Raw genomic sequence first — 19402 nt, forward strand, 5'->3', positions numbered from 1 at the left:
CCTGTACTAGCTACCTGGAACTGATTGTCACAAATATATTTTAAAACTGGGTGAGCTGTATAAGGAATAAAATGGAATATTTTGGTGGATAATAACAATGCCCATGAATAATGTTTTCATGAATAAAAAGTTTGTTTTTAAATAGTAAACTTCCTATTCCATTTACATTAATTTTATGTAAGGCATTTAAAAGCCAATGGTTATGGATACCTAATTCAAAACACATTCAAATTTTATATGAGATGAATCTCATTCACTTGCTCCTTTTAAAATGCATACAACACTCCTCTAAGCTCTCTAATCAATTATACAATACAGAAACATGGAAACATAAAAAATAAACAGGGACCAAAGTAATTCAACTGGTTCTAGTAGAGCTAAATATTCTAACATATTAAGATACAGTGTAATTACTTATAGGATATAATTATAGAGTACTTAGTTTTACTTCAATTTTTAAAAACATAACAGATTGTTATAATAACATAATCACAATGACTAAAATAATGACTGGTGTGTCTTTGTTAGCATTTTTAATACTACCCCACTAATGCTCAGAACTCTTCTGTTTGAGTTGAGGGAGCCTACAGAGGAACTGCTCACCACAGTGCAGACATCACTGCAGGAGCAAAGGCCTTGTGGAGGGAGGTATTTCAAGTGAACAGCAGACAGGGAAACATTGGAGATTGGTGGGTAGTGCAGTTATTTACTTACTGCATTTTTAATTTTTCATTAAATATATTCTTTATTTATATTTCAAATGATTTCCTCTTTTCAGGATCCCCCTTCACTGAAAGTGCCATAAGCCCTCTTCCCTCCAGCTGTCCTCTAATCAACCCCCTCCTGCTTCCCTGTCCTGGTATTCCCCTACTCTGATGCATTTAGCCTTTCCAGAACTAGTGGCCTCTCCTTCCTTATTTTTGGGCATCATTTGACATGTGAATTGTTTCTTGGGTATTCTGAGCTTCTGGGCTCTACTTATCTGTGAGTGCATATCATGTGTGTTCTTTTGTAATTGGGTTACCTCACTTAGGATGATATTTTCCAGCACTTATCCAATCTATTAACACTTCACATTTCTGTTTCTAAGTCTCATCTCCAGCTCAGTTATTTTCCAAAATTGTGTGACACAATCCAAGATAGGAAAATACCCTAAGAATGTACAACACAGTCTTGTTATGACACAGATATCTTGACCTCTCAGAATATTTTTTTGAAAATATTGCACTTTTAGAGAAATGTTTATGAGGAACATTTTTTTTTAATCATCTGTGTGCCTATTTTCCACGTCGCTTGCTTGACATCTGCAATTCCATTTCCAAGTATCCCCTACAAACAATAACCCTGCTCTCTGCACTAGTGCAAGCTTGCATCACAAGGTAGGTCTTATATTTTGAAATCCATCTCTGCTAGTTTGTACAACTTGTTGAAAGGAATGTTCAAAACACGTAGCCCACAGAAAGATCAGTGTGGAGCAGGGCTGATTGTTAGAGTGTGCAGCTACTTCCTGCCCTTTCTCTGCTTCTTGAAGTGGCTGAATGGATGCCTGGGTCTCAGCGGATAGTTATCTGGATTTTTGTTTTCTATTATTGCAGCCTGTATCTTCAAACCACAAACCAATATAATTGCTTCCTTCTTACATTTGCTTCTAGTCAGGTATTTGGTAGTAGAAAAGGAAAAGGAGCTAACCCAAAAAACTTAATAAATAATAAGTTCTGTTTTCCATTCCACAAAAATCTCAAAACCATTAAATAAATAGATAAACCTATGGATAATTGATTTGAAATATTTTATACAAACGTAATGAAATCAGCATATATTTATAAATGCAAATAAGTGATACATATAACATTTAGTTATAATGATTTAAATTATATTTTTATTTTAAACTATGTACCAAAATATATGTACAAAAATTTAGATGAAGATTTTGTAGGGTTGAAATAAGAATTAAAGTTCTTAAATAAAATACAAATATATGATTATTTAAGAAGCTAGCTTTTAATATGAAAATAAATGAAGTAAGCTTTTATTGCTATCATAATTATTTCTGCACTCTTAAAGTAGTAGTGAATTTTAGAAATGAGATGAAAAATTCATCTTTGTTTCTGTTATCACTTATAATAAAAATTAATAGGTTAACTTTAAAATGTGTTAACATCATAGATATCACTGATGGATTCAACATAAAAATGGTAATTTAAAATCCGTGCTTCACAGGCCATTCTATTATCCTGACTCATATATATAATTGCATTCTTTTGGCTTGATGTGATCATCACTGTCCTGGAAATGAGTGGCTTTACAATCTACAGGAGACTGCAAATATATGAGACTGTTAATATTTCCTCAGCAGCAGCCATTCACCATATAAGAATCTCATAATTTATGAGGTTCACAAAATTCCCCTGAAAAGTTCTCTCAAGGCTCTCTGTTCATTGAATGGCCTGGAACGGCACATATTTGTGGTGTGGATGCTTAGAATATTTCCATAGTCCCAGATTTTGTCCACAATGCTGTATAAACTATACAGGTTTCATTCACATCTATCCTCTCATTATTCCTGTGAGAGAAATAGGAAGACAGGAAGTTGCACGGGGGTTGACAGTGAGAGACTGTCCTTAAATTATTAAGGCAGTCTATCCCCCCCCTCCCGAAAAAGATGTCCTTAACGTTTAAGGGGGTTGGACCTCTGCTTTCACTCACTGGTGAAAGCCCATCATCCATTGGATGAATATACTTATATCCACTGAGTTGTTAAAAATTAATAATTAAGGGGGAATTGTCCCTTCCCCCCACAGCATTTAGCTGTGACCTTCCTGGCTGGCAACCTCCACCCTTCCTCAGGGGTTATCTCAGGCCTATTCAAGCTGCAGCATTCCTGGCATACAACCTCTACCCTTCCTCAGGCTTTATCTCAGGCCTATTCAAGATAACAATACAGCCGATTTCGCCTTAGCACAGCTCCACCTGGAGACCAACAGAAAACTGGGTGACTGAAGCAGACAACTTGCTGAGAAGGAGATCTATGAACTCTCAGCCATTTGGGGGGCAGGGTGGTTTTTTCCTAAGGTTATAAATATTGGCTTAATGATTGTAAAGTCGGTCTCTATGGGCAACTGTCCTCTTGACTCATGTCTCTTTCGCCCCCTTCCCATTAACCTCAGAATTCTCTTCCAGGTAATCCGGATCGTATGTGGCTGCTGGCGGCCTACAGAAAAGACTTCAAGAATTACAGATGTAAGCATCACTAACAGTATACAAGAGGTAGAAGAGAGAATCTCAGGTGTTGAAGATATCTTCGATGATATTGACACAACTGTCAATGAAAATTCAAAACATAAAAATCTCCCTCTCCCAAACATCCAGGAAATCCAAGAGACAATTCCAATCCTAGAGCTTTCTTTCATGAGAAACTTATCTGTAGACTTTGAGCAATTCAATATTTTCAGGGTAAGTTCTGCACAGCCTCTATTCCCTGGTTTTATTCTGGGTGTTTCAAGCTCTGGCAGGAGTTATCAGGAGAATAGCTGTTGAAGCTGGGCTCCATGCCCAACATCTCCCCAAGCAGCAGGATCAGACAGTTGCTTTGCTTCCCCTTGGATGTCCAGGAAGATGCAGCATTTTGGGGGTCAGGGGGCTCTCTCTAAACTTTTTATGCTCTTCTTCCTCTCCAGCATGACTATCATTTTGTTTTCAGATATGATTGTGAAATCTAAGAGCTTGGCTGGACATTGCCCATCATCTCCCATTATGTTTACAAGTATATACTTGAGCTAGGCTACTCCTTCTGGTATAGTCAACCAGACACTGTGAAATGATGTTATAATGTGAGTCTACAGTTCATCAATCCTATGTTAAGGTCAGACTTTCCTGACCTTATGAACAAGCCAGTCTGTTCCTAGGTATTTGCCTTCTACTCCCAAAGCACAGTAAAATATTAAAATAAATATTTTATAGGATTTTTCTTCCTTCATACCCTCCTTTTTCCCCCTCCCGTCCTCCTCTCTCTCTCATTGGATACAGGGGAAACCAGGCTTCGATCTTGGAATTCTTAGTCTCATTAATAAAAGAATTGAAGGCTGACCACAAGTAGAAGCTTAAGAGTAATTTTATCAGAGTTTAAAAGAAAAAACTGTAGAGACCAGCTGCTACATTCTAACGGTGGGTTCCCTGGAAGGAGAGATGGGTATAGGGATGGGTGGCAAGAGAAAACACATGGAGAGAGACAAAAACATGGCTTCTGGTTCAGCTCTCCATCTTTAATCCCTCTCTCCCAAGATACAAAGGCAGGTCAAGTCCCTCCTCTGAAGGCTGGAAACTTGTTCTTCTTGCTCTTCAGAAGGTGGGCGGATCACGTTGCTGACTGATATTCTTGAGAACAGAGGGCTGGGGGAGGTCACAATAAACGTCAGGGTAGGCATTCTGTCAGTCTCCGAGGAGTCTGCATGAAGATGGAGAAGATTATTAAAATAAAAATGCATCTGATGCTTAAGCTGACATGGAGGTCAGACACATGGGCAAGAAGCAGCCCTATTGTGGGGACAACAAATAAGGTAAACCCAAACTGTTACAGGAAAGTATAATTGACAAATGTGAAAGAAAGAAGAAAGGAGATGTCAGGCTTTTCTGAATTAGTAAGAAAAGACAGACAGTCTTATGAAGCTGCATGGATGAGGACTGGTAAGATACTGGGGTAGGAGTGGGAATTCTGGGCAGGAAAAGTACAGTATCTTGTCATTTTTAAAAACCTACTTTTAATAAGGATTCTCAAATATTTGACACCTCTTTATAGCCCACCAACCAAAGTCAGGGGAGAAAAGATGATAAGTAGGACAAGGGGATGTGGACTTGTTTGGCAGGAGGCAAGCGTAAGAATATAAGCAACAGAAACCAAGATTATTTTTCATCATCAGAACCAAATTCTTACACCATAGTAAGTACTGGATATACCAGCACACTGGAAAAGCAAGGCTCTGATTTAAAAGTCACTGCTAATGATGCTGATAGAGGACTTTAAGAAGGACATAAATAATGCCCTTGAAGAAATACAGGATAACACAGTTAAACAGGGAGAAGTCTTTAAAGAGGAAACACAAAAAATCTCTTAAAGAATTAAAGGAAAACACAAACAGTCGAAGGAAAAGAATAAAACCATCCAGGATCTAAAAATGGAACAAAAAACAATAAAGAAATCACAAAGTGAGACAACCCTGGGGTTAGGAAACTTAGGAAAGAAATTAGGAGCCATAGATGCAAACATCACTAACAGAATACAAGGGATTGAAGAAGAGAGCATCTCAGGTGCAGAAGATACCATAGAAAACATTGATGCAACAATGAAAGTAAATGGAAACAGCTCCTAAGCCAAAACATCCAGGAAATCCAGGACACAATGAGAAGACCAACCTAAGGATAATAGGTATAGAAGAAAGTGAAGATTCCTAGCCAAAAGGGACAGTAAACATCTTCAACAAAATTATAGAAGAAAATGTTCTGAACCTAATCAGAGGGATGCTCATGAATATACAAGAAGCCTACAGAATTCCAAATAGGCTGGACCAGAAAAGAAATTCCTCCTGGCACATAATAATCAAAAAACCAAGTGCACTGAACAAGAAAAGACTATTAAAAGCAGTAAGGGAAAAAAATCAAGAAACATATAAAAGCGGACCTATTAGAATTACACCAGACTTCTCACTAGAGATGGTGATAGCTAGAAGATCCTGGGAAGATTTCATACAGACCCTAAAAGAACACAAATGTCAGCCCAGGCTACTATACCCAGCAAAACTCTCAATTACCATATATGGAGAAAGCAAGATATTCCATGACAAAACCAAATTTACACAATATCTGTCCACAAATCCAACCCTCCAAATGATAATAGATGGAAAATGCCAACACAAGGAGGGAAACTAATACAAGAAAGTAATCTTTCAACCAACCAACACAAACATAATTCCACATCTAACAACAAAAATAGAAAGTAACACATTTCCTTAATATCCATTAATATGAAAATTAATATTACTAACATATCCTAATCGATTGCAATAAAAAATAAATAGAAATGTATTGACTGTTACCCAGTGGTCTCTATAATGTAATTGGAGAAATATGTCCAATATTGTACCATCCATTTATACTTTCTGCTTGATTGTATGGGACAGTGTCTTGCTATGTACCACATAATGGTCTTGAATTCATGCTTCTCCTATCTCAGCCCCTCTATTAGTAGGATTGTTTACTTGATGTTTGTACACTATACTATGGTTTTCAGAACAGCTTACATATTTCAATATTATTTATATAGCCAAAAGAAACATAGAAAATTAATTTATGCAGTGGCTTGTAAGAGAACAACAGAGTTAGATTAATTTTTTTTTGCTTGGTACTTACAACTATTGTATCAATTTTGAAGAAGAGGACCTTATAAGTTACTCTTTTTCTGAGACAAATGCTTGTCAAATTCAACACAGCCAATGAACCAGAATATTACCCTCATCTAATGTCTGTGTCACCGTCTAAGCAGGACTATCATTGATGGAAACAGTTGATGAATGATTTCATGGTCGTCTTAAAACACATACCATTTCGTAAATGGATGTAACCTGTTCCCTGTGGGCTGAGAATGATAACAATCACTCAAGTCAAATAGCTTTGACCATAACGGGAAATCTGTATCCAAATAAGCATGCTTACAATTCATTCCTTTGCACAGCAGAAATATCAGCTTTTAGCTTTAACTACTATGGAGGTAAAATCTGTGGTGATGTGAGAAACATTGAAGTACAGCCTTATTATAATGAACTCCAATGTCCAAAAACTGTTCTTATTTTGGTTTGTATGACAAGACCATAAGCTCTATTAGAAACAAAACAAACAAAAAAGATTTTACCTATGTTCACTTAATTGTATGTCCACCTTTCTTATGATTGGTATAAATATAGTTTGAATACAATAAAAAAGTTTTAGCCAACTTACCATGCCTGTAGGTAATGACCTGTACTTATTTTAGTAGTTGCGTAAAATTCTATTATGCAGAAATATAATGATTTATTATTCTTATGCTATTAGCAAGCTTTTGCTGTTAAAAAAGTAATACAACTTTGATACATGTACACCTTTTGTGTACTTGAAGAATTTATAATATTTGTGAGATTGAAGGGAAGATATACTTATAAATAACATATTTATTATAATTATACGTTTACTATTAATTAGTTATAATATTGATTTTAAACTTAAAGAGAAAAATAGGGAGATCTGCACCACATCTGGCACAGAGAAGACACAACTTCCTGGTGCTTTCTAGAGAACCAACAGGAGCAGGGTATTCCGCCTATCCCCTTCTGCCCCTTCTACCTCTCCCCCATCCACTGTCACTGACCCTTGCAGCTGGGATGAGAGACCTGTACCACACCTAGCACAGAGAGGAAACCACTTCCTGATGCTCTCTAGAAAACTGACAGCAGCAGGGTGTTAGTTTACCTATCGCCTTGCACCCCTTCTACTCCTCCTTCCTCCCCTGTCACCGAAACTTTCCAACAGAAGTGGGAGACCTGTGCCACATCTGGCACAGAGAGGACACCACTTCCTGATGCTCTTTATAGAACCAACAGGAGCAGGGCAATCGAGAATTGGCAGGAGCAGAGCATTCGACCCTTGCTAAGTCTGCCATAGGGGATATCCCATTGCCTGATACTTCCTGGAGAATCAGCTGTTTGCAGGGCATTGGACAGGAAAAGAATCCCAGGAATACAGAAACACAGGCTGGCAGGAGAGAGAAGATAGTGTCAGCAAGACCAGCTAACGAGATGGCCAAAGGCAAACGCAAGATCATTACCATTAGAAACCAAGGCAACAATGGCACCATCAGAGCCCAGCTCTCCCACTACAGCAAATCCTGCATACTCCATCACAACAAAAAAGCAAGAATCAGATTTGAAATCACATCTCATATAGCTGATGGAATACTTCAAGAAGGACATAAATAACTCCCTTAAAGAAATGCAAGAGAACATGGGTCAATAGGTAGAAGTACAAAAATCCCTTAAAGAAAGACAAGAGAATATGGATCAAAAGGTAAAAGCCCTTGAAGAGGAAACACAAAAATCTCTTAAAGAAATATGGGAGAATATGGGTCAACAGGTTGAAGCCCTTAAAAAGGCAGTACAAAAATCCCATAGGGAATTACAGGAGAACATGGGTCAACATGCAGAAACCCATAAAGAGGAATCACAAATATCCCTAAGAGAATCACTGGAGAACATGGATCAACAGGTAGAAGCCCTTAAAGAGGTAACACAAAAATTCCTTAAAGAATTTCAGGAAAAAACAAACAAACAAGTGAAGGAACTGAACAAAACTATCCAGGATCTAATCCTGGAAATAGAATCAACAAAGAAATCACAAAGTGAGACATCTCTGAAAATAGAACTCCTTGCAAAGAATTCAGGAGTCATAGATGCAAGCATCAACAACAGAATAGAAGAGATAGAATAAAGAATCTCTGATGCTGAAAATTCCATAGAAATAATTGACTCAACAGTCAAAAAAATGCAAAATGCAAAAAGTTTGTAACACAAAACAGCCAAGAACTTCAGGACACAATGAGAAGACCAAACCTAAAGATTATAGGAATAGAAGAAAGTTAAGATTTACATTTTTCCTGAGACAGGGTTTCTCTGTATAGCCCTGGGTGTCCTGGCCTCGAACTCAGAAATCCGCCTGCCTCTGCCTCCCAGAGTCCTGGGATTACAGGCGTGCACCACCATCACCCAGCTGAGGATTTACATCTTAAAGGCCCAATAAATATCTTCAATAAAATTGTAGAAGAAAACTTCCCTAAACTAAAGAAAGAGATGACCATGAACATACAGAAAGCCTGCAGAACTCCAAACAGATTGGACCAGAGCAGAAACTTCTCCTGTCACATAATAATCAAAACACCAAATGCACTAAACAAAGAAAAATATTGAAAGCAGTGAGAGGAAAAGGTCAAGTAACATATAAAGGCAGACCTATCAGACTTACACCAGATTTCTCACCAGAGATTATGAAAGCAGAAGAGCCTGGGCAGATATCATACAGACCCTAAGAGAACATAAATGTCAGCCCAGACTACTATACCCAGCAAAACTTTCACTTACCATAGATGGTGAAAACAAGATATTTCATGACAAAAGCAAATTTACACAGTACCTTTTCACAAATTCAGCTCTGCAAAGGATAATGGGTAGAAAATACCAATACAGAACAGGGAACCACACTGTAGAAAAATCAATAAGGTAATCATTCATCAAACCCAATAGAACATAGCAACACAACCAGAATGTCAACTTCAACTAAGAAAATAACAGCAAGCAACAATAAATTTTCCTTAATATCTCTTAACATCAATGGTCTCAATTCTCCTATAAAAAAGACATAGACTAATGGACTGGATACGTAAACAGGACTCAACATTTTACTGCATACAAGAAACCCACCTCAGTGACAAAAGACAGGCACTATTTAAGAGTCAAAGGATAGAACACAATTTTCCAACCAAATGGTCCCAAGAAAAAAGCTGGAATGGCCATTCTTATATTGGATAAAATTGACTTTCATCCAAAAGTTGTCAAAAAAGATAAGGAGGGACACTTCATACTGGTTCAAGGAAGTATACCAAAATGAACTCTCAATTCTGAACATCTCTTATCCAAATGCAAGAGCACCCACATTCATAAAAGAAACTTTACCAAAGCTCATATCACACATTGCACCCCTCACAATAATAGTGGGAGACTTCAACACCCCACTGTCAAAAATGGACAGTCATAGAACCAGAAACTAAGCAGAGATACAGTGAAACTAACTGGAGTTAAGGACCAACTGGATCTAAGAGATGTTTATAGAACATTCCACCCTAAAGCAAGAGAATATACCTTCTTCTCAGCACCTCATGGTACCTTCTCCAAAATCGACCATATAATTGGTCACAAAACAGACCTCAACAGATATAGAAGTATTGAAATATTTCCATGTATCTTATCAGATCACCACGGCCTAATGCTGGTCTTAAGCTCAAACAAAAGCAATGGAAAACACACATATACATTGACTTTAAACAATGCTCTACTCAATGATAGCTTGGTCAATGAAGAAATAAAGAAATTAAAGACTTTTTAGAATACAATGAAAATGAAGACTCATCATACCAAAATTTATGGGACACAATGAAAGCAGTGCTAAGAGAAAAACTTATAGCTCTGTATGCCTCCCAAACGAGAATGGAGAGAGCTTACACTAACAGCTTGACAGTGCACTTGAAGGCTCTAGAACAAAAGGAAGCAAATATCCCCAAGTTCAGTTGATGACAGGAAATAATAAAACTTAGAGCCAAAATCAACTAAGCAGAAACAAAAAGAGCTATACTAAGAATCAACACAATAAGGAGATGGTTCTATGAAAAAATCAACAAGATAGATAAACCCTTAGCCAAACTAACCAGGGGGCACAGAAAGAATATCCAAATTAATAAAATCAGAAATGAAAAGGTAGACATAAAAACAGAAACTGTGGAAATTAAAAAAAAAAATCATCAGATCCTACTACAGGATTTTATACTCCACAAATAGATCTATTCAATATAGTACTTGAAGTCCTAGATAGAGCAATCAGGCAGCAAACAAAGAGGTCAAAGGAATACAAATTGGAAAGCAAGAAATCAAACTATCACTATTGGCATATGATATGATAATATACTTAAGCGACCCCAAGACTTCCATCAGAGAACTCCTACAGCTGATAAACAATTTCAGCAAATTGGCTGGATATAAAACTAACTCAATCAAATCAGTAGCTTTCCTCTACTCAAAGGATAAAAAAGAGGTGAAAGAAATTAGGGAAATGACACCCTTCACAATAGTACCAAATAATATTTCACACCTAGGTGTGACCCTGACAAAGCAAATGAAGGGTCTATATGATAAGAACTTTAAGCCCCTGAAGAAAGAAATCGAGAAAAGTCTCAGAAGATGGAAAAATCTCCCATGTTCATGGATTGGCAGGAACAATATAGTAAAAATGGCCATCTTGACAAAAGCAATCAACATATTCAATGCAAACCCCACCAAAATTCCAAACCAATTCTTCATAGATCTAAAAAGAGCAATTCTCAAATTCATCTGGAATAATAAAAAACCCAGGATAGCAAAAACTATTCTACGCAACAAAAGATATTCTGGGGGAATCACCATCCCTGACCTCAATCAAGCTCTACTACAGAGCTATAATGATAAAAACTGTTTGGTGTTGGTATGCAGACAGGGAGGAAGATGAAAGGAATAGAATTGAAGACCCAGATAAAAACCCACACAAGTACAGTCGCTTGACATTTGAAAAAGTAGCAAAAAAAAAAAAAAAAAAAAAACAGTGGAAAAAGACATTTTTAACAAATGGTGCAGGATCAACTGGAGGTCTTCCTGCAGAAAAATGCAAATCGACCCATTCTTATATCCTTGTACAAAGCTCAAGTCCAAGTGTGTCAAAGATCTACACATCAAATCGGACACACTGAAGCTTATACAGGAGAAAGTGGGGACAAACCATGAATACATGGGCACAGGGGAAACGTTTCTGAACACAACACCAATGGCTTATGCTCAAAGAATAAGAATTGACAAATGGGACCTCATAAAACTGTAAAGCTTCTGTAAGGCAAAGGACATGATCAACAGGACAAAACAGCAACCAACAAATTGGGAAAAGATCTTTACTAATCCTACATCCGATAGAAGGCTAATATCCAATGTATACCAAAAAATCAAGAAGTTAGTCTCCAGAGAATTAAATAACCCTATTAAAAATGGGATACAGAGCTAAACAAGGAATTCTCAACTGAGGAAATGCAAATGGCTCTAAAACATCTAAAGAAATGTTCAGCATCCTTAGTTATCAGGGAAATGCAAATCAAAACAACATTGAGATTCCACCTTACACCACTCAGAATGGCTAAGATAAAAAATTCAGGGGACAGCAGATGCTGGAGAGGATCTGGGGAAAGAAGAACACTTCTCCATTGTTTGTAGTATTGCAAGCTGGTAAAACCACTCTGGAAAACAGTTTTCTGATTTCTCAGAAAATTAGACACAGTACTACCAGTGAACCCAGTTATACCACTCCTGGGCATATACCCAGAAAGTGCTCCTACATGTAATAAAGACACATGCTCCACTATGTTCATAGCTACCTTATTTATAACAGCCCGAAGCTGGAAAGAACCCAGATGTCCCTCAATAGAAACTGGTATATATACACAATGGAGTACTATTCAGCTATTAACAACAATGAATTCATGATATTCTTAGGCAATGAATGGAAATAGAAAGTGCCATCCTGATTGAAGTAACCCAGTCACAAAAGAACGCACATTGTATGCACTCCTAATAAGTGGATCCTAGTTCAAAAGCTCAAAATAAGCAAGTTACAATTCACCCAGCACAGATAGCTCACAAAAAGAATAAGGACTTAAGTGAGAGTGCTATCGTTCCTCTGAGAAAGGGTACAAAATGCTCACAGGAACAACAAGGGAAGCAATGTGTAGTCCAGAGTCTGAAGTAAAGTCCACCCAATGAGTGCCCTACCTGGGAATTCATCCTATAAATAGTCAGCAAACCCCTACACCAGGACGAGAAGCGTGTACCAAAAGGTGCATGCCATGGCTGTCTCCAGAGGGACTCTGCCAGAGCCTTACAAATTCAGAGGCAGAAACTAGCAACCAACTATTGGACTGAGCCTGGGATCCCCAACAGAGGATCTGGAGGGTGGTTCAGAAAAGCTGAAGGTATATATAGCCACAAGGGAAGAACAGCGACTTTGAACACCCAGACGCCCCAAGACTCCCAGGGACTGAACCACCAATCAAGGGGTTTACATGGTTCCAGCCAAAATGTGGCACAGTAATGCCTTTTTGGGCATCAGTGTACAGAGTGGTCTTTGCTGAGGTAAAGGCTGAATAGAGGCCACAACAAAGGGAAACAGATTGGGGGGAGAGATGTTGTGGGGGAGGTGGGACTGTGTCGGGTACAGGGGCATACACATAGAAACAGAGGGTGTGAGGAGGGGTAGGGAATCGTTGGGGAGGTGGGCTTTTGGGAGGGGGAAAATAGGGAAAGGTTTTACCATTGGCAATGTAAATGAAGAAGATATGCAAAAAATGGAAAAACAAAACAAAACAAAAAACAAAAAAAAACAAAAAAAGAAAAATAAACTGTAAATTAAATAAGTTATGGAAGGAAGACAGAAAGGGGGCATAACATTTGAAATGGAAACAAATAAAATAATTAATAAAAAAGAAGTCCAACATATGGATGATTCCCATTTCCCTGCAGTAGGATGTTTGACTTGCTACTAGATTTTGGTCACCACAAATCATTCTACTCTCAACAAGTTTCTGTTCTGGCCCAATCAGAGAATACACTGGTGAGGTCAACTCTTGGAACTGATACTGCTAACCCAAATGTGTGGAATTATAAAATGTACAAAGTGATGCTGCGGAGCTGGATGAAACCATGTGGCTCAGCAGTTGGGAGCACTACCTGTAAAAAGAGATCAAATTCCCTATTCTAGACATTGCAGGTACAAGAGGCAGATACACAGACAGAAAGACAGACAGGCCCACACATGCAGAGTGAGAGAGAGTGCACCTATGGATCCCGCATCTTCCACAGTGTTGTCTACACAGAAAGCACACTCACCTTATCCTCATCTTCCCTTAGGCTGTCTTCAAGCAGTTATTTCTTTATTCGTGATAGGTCATCACTTTCTTCTTTGAGAGGTTCTGAGGAGTCTTGTGAGCAAGGTTTAAATTCTCCATCTCCATCTCCCTGCCCCTTGAGCTGCTTCTGGGTTTCACCTACATCTTCTTTTAACATAAGAAGTTGAAGCTCACTTGTCTTAAGTTCTTGAACCTAAAGACAGAAATCAGGTTAGGGTTCAGACTCTTTTAAATGAAACCTTGATTTTTGATTTTTTTTACACTTATTTTTTTATTATTGCTTTATTTTAAGGTTAAGGGATTTTAGCCTACATGTTAGTCTATGTACCACATGGACAATGGTGCCCACGGAAGTATTCTGGAATCAGAGGTAAGACAGCTGTGAGCTGCAACATAAGTTATGAGAATCAAACCAGCATCCTTTAAAGAGGATTACTGAGCTATCTCTCCAGCTAAGAAAGTTTAATTCATTTTCGATTGTTGTGTGTCTGTGTGTGTGTGTGTATGTGTACGTATGTGTGAGGTACTCACACACACATACCGAAGAGGTGCCGCCCCAGCCATCTCGCTCCACGCTGCACGCCACATCAACAGCCACAGACTCACCTTAGTGCCCAATTCCTTGATGCTCTCCTGCTGCTCCCTTTCTATATGAAGGGCCTCTTTTGTGTTTCTCAGCTCTTCTCTTTTCTTAATTAGAAGTTTCATTTCCTCTTGACTTTCTTCAGGTTGTTTACTCAAGCAGAACCTGTCACTCTCCGCATTCTGTAGGGCTATGTCCATGGCAAGGGGAAGTGCCCTTACTTGCTCTAGTTCATCCTTCCTCCCTTGAGCCTCACTAGTTCCTTTTAGATTACGTTGTTCCTGTTTCTCACAGAGTTCTTGAACCTTCAACCAAGGATAAATAAGTTATCAGCACAACAAATATAGGTCCATTCTCTCTCTCAGAAAAATACAAAATAGGTTCCAACATAATTCAGTGTGTAACCAGTCTTCAAGTGAGCAGTTCCCTCCCACAGCTTCTGGCCTTCATTTACCCTTCTCTCTAGTTCAGCTGTGGTCAACTGCAATTGTTCCCGCATACTGGAGAGCTCAGCTTCCTTCTGGGAGAGGCTCATTTTTAGAGTGTCCATTTTGTTCTTTTGCTTTTTCAGGCAATGGTAAGCTTCTTCAAGGTTAAATTCTTCTTCAGTTTCTAGATGCTTTAGAATTACAGAGAATTATAAGATGTTTATTGAAATGAAACCATCAAATTACAATTAACTCCTTTTAAAAAGATTGAGTCATAAGGAAAAGGTTTGCTTATAAAGATCTTGAGAAATACAGTGGGAAGGGGAAAGGCATCTGTGGCTTCTGAGCTGCTGTACTGCTCATGTCCTCCCTGGAGAACTTGCTGCAGGCAAAGGAGACCATCTTCTTCCCTTGGCCAGTACAGCACACTGACCTGAGGTGGGTAGGAATGGCATGCACACCTTGGTGGTAACCAACAGCTCTCAAGTTAGACTTAAGACCTGTTCAACAAGAGGGAAATAACATCTGGTACTGCAAACTTAAGGAACTACTCAGGGCTATGTCATAGATCTTGGAGGATAATCTACAAACAAATCTTTATTAACCAGCATAATCCGAAGCTACATTCTAAATATTTGCTCTTTTACTAACATGAGAATTTCTTTCTTCTTTCTGCCTTTGCCCTGTTCCTTGGTTGTCCAACCTCACTGATTCACTACTTTGGTATACTCACTGTCCTTCCATTCCACACAGTGGGGCTGTTTCTGTTTCTGTAGACCTTCTTGCATCTTAAAGTAATTCCTAGAAATTTCTTTAGTGAGACAGCTGATTTCCCTCTGACTCTCTTCAAGGTTCTTGGTCAGCCCAACATTTTCTACATCTATGTCCTCTGCTGTTGCTGAATGCACTGTCCTGGTATGTACTTCCACTGGCTCCAGTTCATTCACCTTTTCTGCACTGTCCCTGCCTTCATTCACATCAGGAAGTAGCTTTTGCTCTTGATGCACCAGGATGTTGTAATATTCACAATGCACAGGTTACTATCTAGAGATTACATCTTTTAGATGGATGGTGTCAGGAAAATTTATCATCAATGACAGTGACCTTGAGCCATTCAGTCTCCCTTGGTACAAGCTTCTCCTATGCACTCACCCTCAATACCTTTAAACTCTACATAACATCTATTATCAGTATACCATAGTTAGTCAGCTTAGGCCAAAAGCGAACCAATCTTTACATAGCATCACGCTAAAATCTTAAATTCTAACTGGTTCCCAAACTGTAACCAAATATAAGTTGTCATAGGTCTTTGTGAATATATTCAGTACATATAGCATACTTTATATATTGAATATATACTTACATGCAAAAATACATATACATACATTCATACATACATACATACATACATACACACATTCATATATTTCCCATCTTTTGCTGAATCCAAATGCTACCCTCTAAGTTTTCTGTGTGTGCATACTAACTCTCCATGCATCCTGGTTGCTAGCAGAACCATTTAAATTTGCATATTTCTACAGGCACTACATTAGAATTGAGGAATTGTTTAAACATGTATACACATTGAGAAAAAGAACCATTTCATTATACAAGTTCCAATGCTCAACAGAAAGTAGTTTTTAAAACTTGACTAGTTCTGTTATCCCAATGTCATCTTTCTCACAGCATTTACAATTACTTCATGTTGTTTTATTTGCCTGGTTGCTCATTTGGCACTATTTCCTTCTACTACAACCAATATGGGTCTTTGTCCCTGTTTGCACAGTGTTTCTTTTTTTTTGAGACAAGGTCTTCCATAGCTCAGGTGAGCCTCAAACTTTCTCTGGCATCTAGGCTTGTCTTGATCTCCCAGTTCTCCTTCTTTACCCCAGAGTTCTCAGAGTGTAGGTTGCACTAGCCCACACTGTGTCTGCCACAGTAGGTAGCCACTAAATTCTTATGTGGTGAATAAACTGTAACTGAGCATCGATTTTCCTTCCAAGGAGAAAGGATAGAGAAAGGGTGAAAGATATAAAGACATGACATACCTCTGCCTGTAATTCAGGGTCAGATTGTGCTGTGTCCTGGGAGGTTGCTGCTTGAGCTTCCTTTTCAGAAATGGTTCTTCTTAGACCTTTGATGATTTCATCGCACTCTTTTAGATTTGCATCAACAATGCTTAGTAATTCTTTTGTTTGTAGTTCCTTGGTCAGTAAGTGAAATTTAAACAATTTTATAGTATTCACCCATAACTGCCTCCCTCTTTCTAGCTGAAGTGACTAAAGATATATTTACCAGATAAAAAACTGATTATTACTTACTGCAGCTTCGATTTGCCTTGCATGTTCTTTAAGTTGCTTTTTCTCTATTTCCAGTAATTCTTTCAGAACATTTCTTTCTTTGGTTATAGATTTTATTTCCTCATAATTTTCATTAAGTTTCTGAGCTAACACCAGTCTCTCAGTTTCCAGACGCTCCAATGCCAGTGCTTGGCTCATGAATTCATTCTCTAAGCTCTCTGCTTCAGTCACCTTTATCCGCATCTTACTCATAGCTTCTTGTGTACTAAAAAGTTGCTGTTGTGTCTCTTGGAGTTTCTGAAGCTTAAAAATTACAATTATTTATAATTATCATGTTGCTGATATTTGGCCAGATTTTTATGTAGTACCATTAACAGAGCATTGTCTACCCTAGTGGAAATAGATAAGCAACATTAGACATAAACTCGCTCTTAGATTAGACATAATGTTTATGATGGGTTAAACAAGTCAAGACTATCTAGAAACTCAGAATTTGAACCTGTTTGGAAAAGGGACTTTTACAGATATCATTAAGTAGTGAGAGACCAGATTCTTCTGAATTATAGAATAAAATATATTCTTCTGAGTATTGCAGTTCCAGGACAGGTCAGAGATACCAGATACCAGTCAAAGCAAAAAAGGGACTCTTCCCAAGACATCAAAAGGAAAACCAGTGACACTTCAACTTTTAAACTCAGGTTCTGTGTGTTGGGGGCCAGCTTGTTCTGGATAATAATAAGTTCTATTACAGCCAGAGCTACATAGTAAGACACTGTCTCAAAGAACAGACTCACAATGAACAAACAAAAAGGAACGGTAGCGAATGCATTTCTGTCTTGTAAGTCACTTTATAGCAATTCTGGCATTATCTTGGAATCTCACGTTTGATTAGTGGAGCAAGGTGAAATTAAACTAAAACCCAAAAGACTAGTTAAGTATACAGACACAGATTCCAAATAATCACAATCCCCATGATATAAATAAATTAAATACATATGTCATTTGTTTATTTAGAGACAAAGTCTCAGTCTATAGCTCAGGCTGGCTTAGAACATAGTAAGAAGCCCGGGCTGGTATCAGTTACAGAGATCCCCCTGCCTCAGCTTTCAAACTGAATCCGCATGCCTTTCAAACTCTTAGTATTCTCCAAGTTGGAGATATGGAAGATTAGAAGAATCAAAATCTATTGGCAGATGTGCAGTTAGGACAAAGAATTGGGAAGCAAGCACAGAAGCTTACCACTTCGTTTAGCTTCTCTGCCATTTCTGCCATTCTTTCCGGTACCATGGATAGCTCTTCTCTCTTCTCCTTGGCATGATCTTTTTCCTGTGCAGCTATCTTTGGTTGCCTTTTAAGTTCATCTCTAAGAATTCTTAACTCTTCCTGGTTTTCAGTACCCTAGAGTTTTAAAAAAGTTCTAGATTAGAATTTACAATATTAGCTTATCTTTAGAAAATCGGGAATATTCAGAAATTACTTTTGACTCAAAAATGAAGAAATCCAAGTGCAAAGGCAAATGTAAAGAAACGTCAGTCTGCTTTCAGTGGACAAAGAGACTAAAATCATATTTTTCTGATGCTTTTATGACTTGATTCAAGCACTGACCAATGATCAGTGAGCTCAAAATGGTTCCCATTCTTTTCTGTTGGACGTGAATGAATTCACTATTAAGATCATATCACAACATGCTTGTATATGAAAGTCAACAAAACATACCAAACATGGGCAATTATACTTTGTGTTTGCATGTTAATTTTCATTCAGTTTGTTGATAAACCAGACAATTCTAAATATAGAAAATTAAAATAGCATAAAGTGTCCGATGGCTACTGCCTCCACAGTGAATTTCCAAAATTATTAATTTCATCCCATACAGATTACAGGGCCTTGCATCGGATAGAAAAACTGAGCCACATGCATGGGAATACTGGAAACCATCAATGATTTAAAACAAAATTAAGAGCTACAACAGTAAAAATGAAAACATTAAGGAACATATTTAAGAAAATATGCATACTGCCCATCAAGTCTAATACAACATTAAGAAAATAAATTATTTAGGATGTTCAATGGCTATTTAGTTTATGAAACATGTTCAACATCTTTTGTTACTAGGGAAAGATAAATTAAAATAGGGACATTATCCAAAGATCTGGCTTCCCTGGAACTGCAGTTACAGACAGCTGCCACATGGATGCTGGGACTGAACCTGGGTCCTCTATAGGAGCAGTCAGTGCTCCTAACTGCTGAGCTAGATTGCTAGATTGTTCTAGCAAATAAGTCACTGCTTTACTGTTTCCACCGCCAAGGAACAAACACCAAACTA

At 38.0% G+C, this 19402-nt stretch overlaps 1 long non-coding RNA gene and 1 pseudogene across 1 annotated transcript; one reads left to right on the forward strand and one right to left on the reverse strand.

The window, feature by feature from the left end:
- The window catches only part of LOC127673536 (ensconsin-like), a 404593-nt pseudogene that overhangs the window by 86979 nt on the left and 298212 nt on the right, over positions 1-19402 (forward strand).
- Positions 4096-16841, reverse strand: LOC127674149 (uncharacterized). The gene is made up of 4 exons (XR_007975286.1): positions 16825-16841; positions 14372-14653; positions 13746-13958; positions 4096-4444 (listed from the first exon to the last, which is right to left on the reverse strand). It is a non-coding gene; the product is annotated as an uncharacterized LOC127674149 (long non-coding RNA).

Source organism: Apodemus sylvaticus, chromosome 23 (assembly GCF_947179515.1).
Source record: "Apodemus sylvaticus chromosome 23, mApoSyl1.1, whole genome shotgun sequence".
NCBI classification, from domain to species: Eukaryota; Metazoa; Chordata; class Mammalia; order Rodentia; family Muridae; genus Apodemus; species Apodemus sylvaticus.